Genomic DNA, 12,315 nt, shown 5'->3' with positions numbered 1-12,315 from the left:
TATTCTATTCTATTCTATTCTATTCTATTCTATTCTATTCTAAAATGAATGTCAATGCAAGTGTATTTGCAATTTTGGCATTGTTGCACACATTTTATATCTTTTTTTGTAATTTTTGTAATTTTTTGAGTATATTTATTAGTTTTTCTTTTTTTAAATATATTTTTGGATAGATCGGAACCTGAATATGTGTTGCGAGTGACAATAAAACGTACTTGAATCCTTCACACTTGCTACAGTGTTTAATGGTTAAAACCACAAAATAACAGCTTCCTTTTTTTCAAACGGCTTTCAGAGTCACTTCTATGCCTGAAGACAGGTGAGGTGATGAGCGAGCACAGCTTCACGCCCACGTGCACCCTCCAGACACAAAATGGAGGAGGCGATTTTTGTCCCGAGAGGCTTTTCTCTGTGATGAAACTGGAAGGAAATAAACAAATACTTAGTGAAAAAAAATATAAATCGTGCTTGAAAGCCTTCGCCCCAATGGGCAATCAGCTGACTGTCTACAGCTGCTTTCGGCCTCTTTGAGTGGTCTCCATGGCAACAGGCCTTCCAAATCTGGCCGCTGCACGCCCGCCTCCCTCCATCGCTACAACAAATCCCATTCATGCGTCTCCTGGAATGTGTCGGCCCATTTTTCTGGGTGGTGGGGGGACTGGAGGTCCATTTGCGCAGCTGCTGAGAGGATTTTAGAAGAAAACCAGACGACTGACAAAGGAAAACGTCACCATTATAATGTCCACCCGGCGCGTATGAAACACATCCTTTATTTTATGTTGCCTTAACCCCGTGTAAACATATAAATCAGAGATCTGCAGGTTAACATTCAGGGATAAAAAAAATATGTATTTAACCCCCGCATGTTGTCGTTTTGGCTTTTCTAAGGGTTTAAAAGCTATTTAGCAGCAATCCAGCTGCATCTCTATCATTTGACACTAAGCTTTTCACTCATTAAGATGTAATTACTGTTGTCAAGCAACTGGCACATCATTAGTCAAAAATTAATTACTTACTGTGTAAAGCCGCCTCTCAATAATAAGTCAGTGTGTAAATAAAGACTGAAGGGAGCCTGGTTCTGGCAAGGCGCACGCTACAGAAAGATGAGCGATAAACTAGGAAAGAAAACTTGACCTGTTCACGTCCGAACTGGACGTTTATCAGACGTCTGATCCGGCCATCTTTGAAATGATGTTCTGTGTTGTAATCAACCGTGGCATCAGAGTTTGGAGAAAAAGAGGCAAAAGTCTTTGTTAGGGCTAAGCTAATGGCTAAAGGTATGTGTTTAACATCAATGTTGTTACGTGAACGTCACAATTTTTTTTCAATTCAATTTTTAATTCAAAAATGTATTCATTTCATTAAAAATACTATATATATATATATGTGTGTGTGTGTGTGTGTGTGTGTTCCATAATCCTATACCTTGGATTAAAGTACATCTTTCTTTCAAGCAAGTACGAAAACATGGCTTCACAAAAATTTCCATCCCCTTTAGATAATAACAACTGTCTCTTTTAACAAAGTTTACCTGAATGTTGGAAGGTAATAAGTTTTTATGAGGCTTGTACATAAACCGTAAAGTATTATAGTCAATCAAATTATAGAATTTCAAAATTTTTCAGCTTCCAAAATAATGTATTTGATGGATGGTTGTAATCTTTTCTCACGATAATTCTTACGGCTCTTTTTTGTAAAACAAAAAATTGGATTTGTAATTGTTTTGCAAGCTTTACCCCAGATTTCAATACAGTAAATTAAATGTGGAACAATTATTGAATTGTACAACACAAGCAGAGTTTTGTCATTGAATAACTCCCTGGCTTTATACATTACTCCTATAGATTTAGATATTTTGGTTCTCAAATAATGTATGTGAGGTCTCCATGTCAGCTTGTCATCCACGATGACACCCAGAAATTTCACCTCACTGACTTTACTTTATCTCATTACCATCCACTTTAAATGAGAAATCAACAGTTTAAGCTAAGTTGGACACAAATGCGCCCTATGCCCTCTGCAACCGCTGAATTGAGACACAATGAAGACGAGGAGCAGAGGGCACTGAAGAAACAAAAGGATAAAAAATAAACAAGAATAAACAAAAACATGTTTGTGTGGAGAGCACGTTGAAATGCCGTTTTGTACTCTGAAGGAACGTTGAAGAGTTTAATTCATGGCGTGTGAAGTCTGCTAACATGAGAGATGGACGCTGCTCCAAAAGCATCTTTGGAAACCCGACTCGTAATATTGAGTTACTCTAATCAACTGCTTCGTGCCATTGATCTTGTTTCCTTCTCTGGCTGCTGGAGCGCTGAAAGGATGTGTAGAGAACAGCGTGGTCTTTGTGCAAAATCCCTCCCCTCCGCTCCCCTCCACCCGCCGTGGCTGGTAACCCAAGCTTCAAAGTCACGAGCTCCTCTCATCCCTCCTCCTCCTCCTCCCTCCTCTTCCTGCAGGTAACGAGACCGGCCGTCGCCATGGTTACCAGCCAGTCTGAAGAAAGAGGAGCGAGCGAGCGAACGGTCCACAAAGACGGCTCAATTATATCCATCCTCGTTCTGCGCTGCATTCACCTTCCTTCCTGCAACTCGAGATTTAGTCATTTTTCCCTGCCGTCCCCGCTAAAAAAAAAAAAAATCAAAAACGCTTCGTTGGAAAAGAAGTAGCGCCTGACGGTGGCTCAGAATAGAATGATTTACAGCCTGCAGAGGAGAGCAGGGACTCAGCTACCAGTTACTGTGAGTCAGCTGTGGATGTACACGAGGCCATCTGGCTGCTAACTCACTCACCGCCGAGGCTTTCAGCCAGAGACGGGGAAAAATATGCGAGGGCCGCCGTGACACGGTGCTCTCGCTTGAAAGAATCTTGGCTCGTCGTTTTTTTCCCCATAAACATTTCTTTTTGAAATTTGCACAAACTGCAGACAGGTGCAAATTAAACTCCCGGTTTATAGCTGTGCAGTGTAGCTGTGTGTTGAAAGCTAGAAACAACCAAAACGTGCAGCTTAGTGAACCTCGAAGACCAGAATGGATTCATTTAATCAGATATAAAACTGCAGGGATGCACCAATTTTCTTGCACAAAGCAGCCTTTTTAGTTTTTAAAGTTTGGTTTAGTGAGAAATTTCTAACTTGGAATTAAACATTTGCAACTTATGAGTCATAAAACATTCACAATACGTTTTCAGGAAGCTTTTTTATAATTATAATAGAGTTTAATGTTCAAGGTTTGTGTCAAAAAGCAAGAAAGTTCATCCTTTTGTGCACTTTTTTTTCTTGCTTTTCTGATGCAGGATTATAAACGTCAACTAAACTACAGTATATTTGATGATCCAGTCTAGATTCTAATAAAAAAAAACATGATTAATCTGACAAAACCGACCAAATCATCTTTGGAAAAAATGTTAGCAAAGGATTGTTTGAAGAAAGGAATCATATCCAAATTCTACCATTCAATGATGTTACATGTTTCTGGAGGATCTTATGATGACTTCAGGCTTGGAATAAAGATTAATGGCTAGAGTTAATGACGAAGATTGGCCCACATCTCCATTAACACAGGTCTGAAAGTGATCCAATTCAAATGGCTGATGTGAATTTACATTACACCAGTAGACCTCAATAGGTATAACATGGAAATACCTGATATATGCACAAAATGTACAGAAGACAAAGGGACTCTGGCTCACTGTATGTGGTACTGTTGGGAAATGATGTTGTTTTGGAAAGAGGTAAAGAATGTAACTGAAGTGGATCCAAAGTTATTTTTCTTTGGATTGTACCCAGATAAACATAATTATACTAAAAATGAACAAACATTCATAAACTTATGCTTTTTCAATGCAAAACAATGTAAATCAGTGTTTTGGAAAAAGACTCATAAACCGAATGTCAACCAATGGATCTGACAGATGTTATCCACCTTCCCTCTAGAAAAGATTACATAAAGTTCCTGTGACATGCATATTCTTCAAATACAAAAAGTCAAAGGAAACATCTTTATATTTAAGTAAGTTGGAATAATACACACGATTTAACCCATTTTGTCACATAACTGGCATATTTTCTTTTGAACTTGGCTCAGCCAAAGGGAAACAGGAAGTGACATCAAAGGGGGGCTCTTTAACAAAGAAATCTCTCTGGTCTTTGTTTATTGAAACAATGTTATTTGAACTCTGACTCTTCTTCGTATCTCTGATAGTGACTCAAAATAATCTAAAGAAACATCAGATTCTTCTCTACAGTCTGGGTGTTTGGCTGTTGTAGCAACGCTCTGTTCACATGCAGACATTCCCCTTTGACATCACTTCCTGTTACTTCACAGGCAAATATCAAATATCTCAACAACTGCTCATCTCAGTGACATGAAATTTCTTTTGCAATATTTTGTCAATGTCCTCTTTCTAAAAATGCATTCATATGTATTACAAAAATTTGAGGTCACTGGCACTTTAAAGGGCAAACAGGACTTATTTGATTGCATCTGGAATCCCTTCATAATATAGCTTCAAGATCAAACATGCCAGAAGATAGTCCAAATGACTGAAGGAGGTGTACACTGCAGTTCCTAATTATAAACAGCTATTTAAAGATACATACACAGTTATGTTGGATAATTTATTATAGTTATGTTGTATGTAATTGGTGATGGGTTGCATTATAATCAGAATTTAGTGCAGGGCACTTTGTTGGTTTATGTTTGTATTTTGATTTTGCTTTAATACAGTGTCTAAATAATATTACCAATGTTGCTGTTTTTGATGAATGTTTAAGCTGTATTAAACTGCTAAAATTTAAGTAAAGATATTTGGGTGGAAAAAACATGAATTTAGATGTTTTTCCATTGTTTGAATCTGTGTCTTCAAACCATCCCCAAGTCAGAATTTGGCGAACGCAGGGTCTGATTTGTTGAGATCACTCGTCCAAACGTCTTCCTCCCAGTCCTCAGAGACGGGCAGACAAAAGCATCGTCACCCGTATCCAGTTTCAGATCTGACAGGCTGCGTTACCGCATCATTTACGTCCCGCGGCGCTCCGAGAGAATGGGCGTAAACCCATCGCGTCCACATCTCACACACGAGCCGGGAGTAACCCCAGTGAGTTTATCCAAACAAATAAACTCCTCGTGTATTTTATCTGTAAAAAGAAATATGAAGCGGTAACAAGCAGCTTAGAAATGTTAAACAGACGGGTGTTAAATCTAGTTCTGCACACCGTCTGTAAATGTGTCTCTGTGCATCCAGGCATCCCGGCTCTGTTAGAGTTACCATGGCAACTGGGAGACGGAGCCAGCTTTGAAATGTGATTCCTTCACACACACAAAAAAAGTGACAACGTGACTAAAATAAAAAATCTGTGTTGAAGGTAATGTGAATGAGGAGGAGGATGTTTTTGGGCTCGTCTTTTCAGTTTCTGAAAAACTGCCATCTACGTATAAAAGCAACAAAAACGCACAGAACAATGAAAATTTACAAAATATCAGATGGAGCATTACGAGGTATTAACTGATCCCTAATAATACGCCCCTGCCATAACTTATTCAGTCGCACAATTAGCGCCGGGCTAATTAGCCTCGCTAACGTCCTCGCATCGATTCTAATCAGAGCAAAACCGCCGCGCGTCTTTGAAATGCAAAATCCCCGGGAAATGCTTTGTCCTCGACATGAAAGACACTTAGACAGCAAAAATAATAAACGCGCGGCTCATCAGCATCATCATTATTCTTGTGAATAAGGATCTCGAGCGGTCTCTTGCCAACGAGTATCAGGGATGAATCACTTCCATTCCCGGCCCACGCTTCCTGGTGCATAAATTCTCATTTGTTGCTGCATTAGGGTCACTCTGCAGTAATTGTTTGTTTTTACTTCTGATGATTGAATAACAGCCTTACGGCGAAGCCTGGCTGTGTTTACCGCATGTTACTATGGTTCTCAGAGTTATTTAATTGGATAACTCTTATTTCCTGGGAAACTAGGTAACCCACTGTGTTGCTCAGAAAATCTCCAGGTGTGTTTAGATGCACTTTGATCAGTTTATAGAGTCAAATATTTGGTGTTAAACATAGAGACCATCATGTTTCCATCCACTCATGAGCATAAATGTTATTAATTTTGGATTTTTTAAAGAGATCCACAATTAGTTGTAAAATTAGACTGTATTTGATAAGCATTTGTTTTAACGGTAAAATAAAGACTGTAAAAATACTGTAGGATGTTTAGTTTTTATAAATTTCAAACTAAAATTTTAAAAATATATTTTAACACGAAACGAGACATTTTATTTACACGCAAAACATTCTGGGTAAATGATGACGTAGGTAGGTCCTTGGTGTGAGGCTGCTAGCGAGCTATATCCACCCTGAAGGTTAATCTTGGACAATATCTGATGATCGACTCTTTTAAATGAAACCAGAGAGCGTTGACAGAGAGGAGAAGGTAGAAATGACTCAGCCTGKAACTGAAAATATGGATGGAGGACMWCAGWKYWGCTTGTTAGCTTGTTGCGTTAGCACCGAGCTAATACATACAGTATAAGGCAATGTAGCATTGATGCTATCCTTTTATATGTTTAATTTACAAAACTAAACAGCCTACAGTATTTTTAGAGTCTTTATTTTACAGTTAAAATATGTTTATCAAATAAAGTCTAATGTTACAACTAATCATGGATCCCATTAATGGTAATTTTGAACCTTTTATTCCACATTAAATGATTGTACAACTTCTTCTTCAGCATATCGCCACAGCAAGCCATCCTCTTCAACTCATCAGCCACCTTCAGACAAAAGGAAGTTGGTTTGGATGTTCAGGAGCACTCGAGGAACCACCGAGATGTTTAAGAAAGTAGCTCCTGCACCAAAAGTGACACCTTCAAGTTCATCGGATGAGTCGAGGTGAGGCTTTCAAACCTGACAACACTGTAGCATCAAACATGGGGGCGGTACTAATGAAGGTGGAGTACAACTTGGACACATTCGGGTGTTCAAACAGGTTAATAAACCCAAACCAGAACTAGTTCCTGATTGGTTAGGTCGGGCTAACCTTAAGCTTCTAAAACGGCCTTCCCAAAGCTCAGACCTCAACCCAATGAACGGTTTTAGCACTTTAGCAAGAAATCAGACAATTTTAATTAACTCTACTGGCCCTTCCTTGAAGAAGAGGGTTAAAATATCAATCAGAAGCTTGTTGATGGAGACAAAAAAGGTTGTGGTTGACTGCTATTAAATAAAACCCTCAATAAATTCGAACAATTAAAGTTGTATGTTGAAAAACCATTACGTCCCGATAAATACCAACATGCATGAGCGTCTATAAACCTCTGACCACATCTGCAATTAAACACAACGTCAAATTCAAATCTGTTCCTATATTATGTTAGCGCTGAATCCACAAATTTTATATTTAGCCGGTGAAAATTGTGCAGCGGCACCGGGTGAGTGTGCAGGGAGACGGAAGAAGAGCACCGCCATGTGAACTGACGGGTGAATCATCGCGGCGATAACGCACGGGCTGTTTTCGCTTTTTTGTGCCGGCGACGGTGAGTGCAAAGAGAAAAAGGTAATAAAAATGAGGGGGGGGGGGAATAAGTGGCGTGTAATTACATCGGCTCAGCGCCTCCGAGGTGGATGCTCATCCCTGTAAACGAACACAACATAACGCAGCAAAGCTCGTCACTCGGGCTGCTCTATCAGAAGTTTCCAGACTCCTGGTCCAGTCGACGACTGAGCGACTAATTGGTTTGGAGGACTGAGAACCAGCAGGGGCAGTGGGGTAAAAACACGAGCACGGCGAGGCTCGTGAGTGACAGAGAGGCTCTCAGAGGAAGTGTTGGCAAGAGGACTGGGGGGGAGATGAGCAGGATATGAAAGGGAGGACTGTTCAGGGCGCCAGCAGCATATCAACACCCACCTGACTGCACAATGGCTGATATCTGCTCATGCAGGAACTCACCTCCTCCCCGCTATTCCCCTCCCCCTTTCCCTGATAGCGCCCAGGTGGCTCGGTTTTGAATGTAGGTGAATAAATCTGAGGGGAGAAATATAAGGAAACAAAAAGTACGCATGGGGATAAATCATGCAAGACGAACACTGAAATATTGATGGAGCCACTCGCAAACTCCGCAGTTATATAAGTTCGCCTGAATGTATGAATCTATTAATACGTCTGCTGTGGATGTCTCACAGCTCTGCACAGCTGGTGTTTTTAGAGAGCAAAAGGAGTGTGCATCTCCTCTTTATCTGAAACGGGAGACGAGCGGAATATTAATGGACTACAGAGAGCGAGGCGCAAGCAGCGCCCGGGCAGATTTATTCAGCTGAACAACACAACTGCCAGTGAAATTTAAAAGGTAGTCACGGCAAACTATGGAATCAAAATGTATCAAAAGGTGCAGTTTGAGTTTACTCTAGCTTTGCAGTGTGGGTATGCATTCAATGTAAACAAAGGGAATTCATCAAAACCCATTGAAAGCTACAAGCTGGTTATAGTCCGTGTAGGTAAACAAAACAAATATGGCGGCATCAGACAGGCGCAGAATCTCAGAGGAGTTGTTTAGGTGAAAGCACGAGAGCGATTCGGCTGTTGAACGAAAAAAAAAAGGAAAAAATCAAGTAAAATGCCTGTCAAAAATAAATATTGGGGATCAATCAGGGGAGCGTCTTAAAGCAGAGTTTAACTTTTGACCTTTTTTCAGTCACTTCCTGCTACAGTTAGTTTCACTAACCACTCATACGCTAAACAAGAATCTTAGCTCCGCTAACGCTAAACTGCTAAACTGATATAATAAAATAATAATAATGGGAGCTAACGCTAACTGCTAAGGTGAAGTCTGGTGGGACTGACACAAATCTGTTGTTAGTTTGATTCAATTGGTTTAATTAATCTGTAGCAAATCAGCTAATCCAAACCATTAATAGAACTGTCTAACTTGTGACAGTTTACATCTTTCGGAATAAAAGCATTTTTTTTTGATTGAGTTTGTATTTTTATAAATACCATCTGAAGTTTGGCAAACAACAAATTGCAAATACTTTTTCTACTATTTTTATACGCTATCAATTTTTGTATTTGTTACTTAAATGTTAAAAGTTATTTTATTTATTTTAGATTTTTTTTTAGCTGCTAAAGATGCTACATGCTGCACACAGTGCCTGACACGCCCAGCACTGCTTTTAAGAGTGGATAGTTTTTATTTAATTCAAGATGAATGGCATAAAAAAGTTTTACACTTGTGAATTCTTTTGTGGATTTAAGGTTAGCGAAAACTAATTTAGTGGAGACTAATCGATCCGCTAACAGTTCCAAAGGTTAGCAATTCCGCTAAGTAAATAGCTAAGCTGTCAGTGGATTAGCAGAGCTGTCCCCAACACTGAATAAAACTGACTGGCCATATGAACCAGGCCTAATGAGAAGAGTGGCTGCAGCTGTGTTAAATGAGCCAAACACAAGAGGGTAAAAGACACATAAAACACAAGAATTATGAAACATAATCAACAAAAAGGAAATTACTACATTGACAAATAACACGGGTCCTGACATTTTGGCTTTTTCGTTGGCATCTGGCCACAGAATATTTCATTAAAAGACACATTAATAATAGCTGCCACAGCTAATCGATCGTAGCCTACAGAAAATTGGCTTTACCCCAGCAAGTTTTACAGATATTGAGATAAAACTGGGTCTTGTAGTAACCGAGAGTCATCCCTTCTCATCAGAAGATGACCTCAGTCTGAATCTCTGGCGGTGGGCGACATGCATTCCTTCGAGGGGTCCTAGCCCATTTATCTATGTTTGATTTCACGGTTTCCACTGAGAAGCTTTAAACTAGCGAAGATGGGTTTTATGTCTCCATTTCAACATCCTTCAAAGCTTCAAGTTCAGAAAATGTTAGTCGGAGTAAACAACCCTTAAGGTAGAAAAGATTTACTTTTCAAAGACCCCCGTTTCATCACCTGTCCACTTTGGTGGCGCCTTGTCCTCGCCACCCGGCTCTGAAGCGGAGCCGTCGGCATCAATCACTCCCACAGTCCACTCGTCCACTCCTCGTGGAAACTCGGGGGACAGAGCTGAGGGAGGGGGGGACGTAGCTGTCAGGCAGGGGGTTTGAGATTAAATGGAGAGGGATGAAAGAGGAACACCTTCAAAAGAAGCAACGGAGACGAGCCAGATGAATGACACCGCTGACACGGATAGCTAGGCTAAAGCACAGCCGAGCTGACAGGGTTTCATTTGTTAGCTCCCGTCAGACAACAGGGCGCGCCGCCGCTGACGACTGAACACAACATATTGTTACAGTACTCTGCAGTTTAAATCCATCCATTATGTGCATGTGTTACACATCCGTCCACGCAGTCAGCCCAACTGAAAGCATTTGTCATTCAGGCACATCGCTCTGTGACTGTATTAGCATCTGTTTGGATGTTTTTTAGCTTGTGCAACACTTTGAGGAAATCATTTGTCTGACTTTTTATTTATTTATTTATTTTGGATTTGCACATCTTTTATTATTAATGAAGGCAATTACGCCTTAGAATCCCCCCCTCCCCCCTCCTCGAAAAGAAAAATGTACTCCCAGTGACTGTGTTTGCCATGGCAACCGTCTCCTCATCCTGCTGCATCACTGCTGACGAGAGCCAAGAAGACAAAGCAGAGAACCAAGTGTTTCCTTTGCTCATTGTCAGCTTGTGTTTTAGCTCATATTTATAAGCTGATTAAAGGCCAGCGGCCTTTCGTGACAGAAATTTTAAGTCGTAGCTGTTTTTTCAATCAGTGATACCCAGTCCTGGACCTCAAGGTCCACTATCATCGAGACTTTACAAAACCTTATACTGCCTGTAGATTCTAGCTTTTAGCTTTTAACCGGTATTTTGCTACTTTCAGTGTTTCACCAGCCTTTTGCCTCTGTTGTGTTTTAGCTAACGTTTAGCTACTGTGACTTTAAACTAGCATTTTGCTACTTTTAGCTTTTTGCTCACCTTTAACTACTTTATATTTAGAAACCCAGTGCTGCTTCAAGGTTCTAGCTAGCATTTTGATACTTTTATTTTCTAGTTAGCTTTTTGCTAACCTTTTGCTACTTTATCCTGTAGAAACCCATTGCTGCTTCAAAGTTCTAGCTAGCAGTTTGATACATTTGATTTCTAGTTAGCTTGTGTTTTGCTACTTTTAGGTAGCCTTACGCTACTAGCTATTATATTTCTTCAACTTTTAAATATCTTTTTGCAACTTTAGCTTTTAGCCAGTCTTGTAAAATGTTTTGCTTCTAGGTAGCCTTTTGCTACTTTTAGTTTCCAATTAGCTTTCAGATGTTTTTAGCTTGTGCTTGGATACTTTAGTTTTTAGCTAAGCCTTTCCAAATTCAGCTTAGAAGTAGAGTTTTCCTAGTTAAGTTATTAGCCAGCCTCCTAAAACATTTTGCTTCTTGCTAACCTTTTGCTGCTTTATATTTTAGAAAGTCATTGTTGCCTCAAGGCTCTAACTAGCATTTTGCCACTTTAAGCTTTTTGATACTTTCAGCTTGTGATTTGCTATTTTAAGCTAACCTTTTGCTACTTCAGCTTTCTGGTTACCTTTTGCTACTTTTAGCTAACCTTCCGCTAATTCAGCTTTTAAGTAGCCTTTTGCAAACTTAGCTTTTATTTAGCCTTGTAAAACTGTTAGTTTCTAAGTAGCTTTTTACTATTTTTAGGTAACATTTAGTTACTTCAGCTTTTGGGTAGGCTTTTGCTACAATTACCTTTTTGYTAACTTTTTGCTACTTTAACATTTAAAAAACCAATGCTGCTTCAATGTTTTGTTAGCTTTTTTAAAACTTTTTGTTTCTAGTTAGCATTTAACTATTTTAGCTTCTAGCTACTACAGCTTTCAGGTAGCCATTTGATACTTTTAGCTTTTAGCTAACCTTCTGGTGGCTTTGGATACTTTTAGCTAGGCTTCACTACTATTATCTTTTCCATTTTTTGTGAGATTTTTTTTGCTACTTTTATGGTGCGTTCACACCAAACGCGATTTCAGCGTCAGGAGCAGCAGGTTTACATACAAAGTCTATGGTGGACGCGCTTCAAGCAACGTCGGGAAGTTCTGCGGCGCCTCAAGCGCGATTATGGTGCGTTCACACCAAACGCGATTTCAGCGTCAGGAGCAGCAGGTTTACATACAAAGTCTATGGTGGACGCGCTTCAAGCAACGTCGGGAAGTTCTGCGGCGCCTCAAGCGCGATTATGGTGCGTTCACACCAAACGCGATTTCAGCGTCAGGAGCAGCAGGTTTACATACAAAGTCTATGGTGGACGCGCTTCAAGCAACGTCGGGAAGTTC

The 12,315-nt window shown here is 39.9% G+C and overlaps 1 long non-coding RNA gene across 2 annotated transcripts in view; it reads left to right on the top strand.

Annotated features, from left to right (window-relative positions):
* LOC106515880 (uncharacterized) overlaps positions 1-12,315 on the top strand; it is a 123,034-nt gene that overhangs the window by 30,031 nt on the left and 80,688 nt on the right. For both annotated transcript variants that reach the window (XR_001310047.1, XR_001310046.1), the window contains exon 3: positions 6,734-6,893. This is a non-coding gene — a long non-coding RNA (uncharacterized LOC106515880). The remainder of the gene's footprint in view (positions 1-6,733; positions 6,894-12,315) is intronic.

The sequence above is a fragment of the Austrofundulus limnaeus genome, unplaced genomic scaffold (assembly GCF_001266775.1).
Source record: "Austrofundulus limnaeus strain Quisiro unplaced genomic scaffold, Austrofundulus_limnaeus-1.0 Scaffold33, whole genome shotgun sequence".
In the NCBI taxonomy this organism is placed as follows: domain Eukaryota; kingdom Metazoa; phylum Chordata; class Actinopteri; order Cyprinodontiformes; family Rivulidae; genus Austrofundulus; species Austrofundulus limnaeus.
The sequence above is the reverse complement of the archived record's forward strand: the minus strand, read 5'-3'. Positions and strand labels throughout refer to the sequence as shown.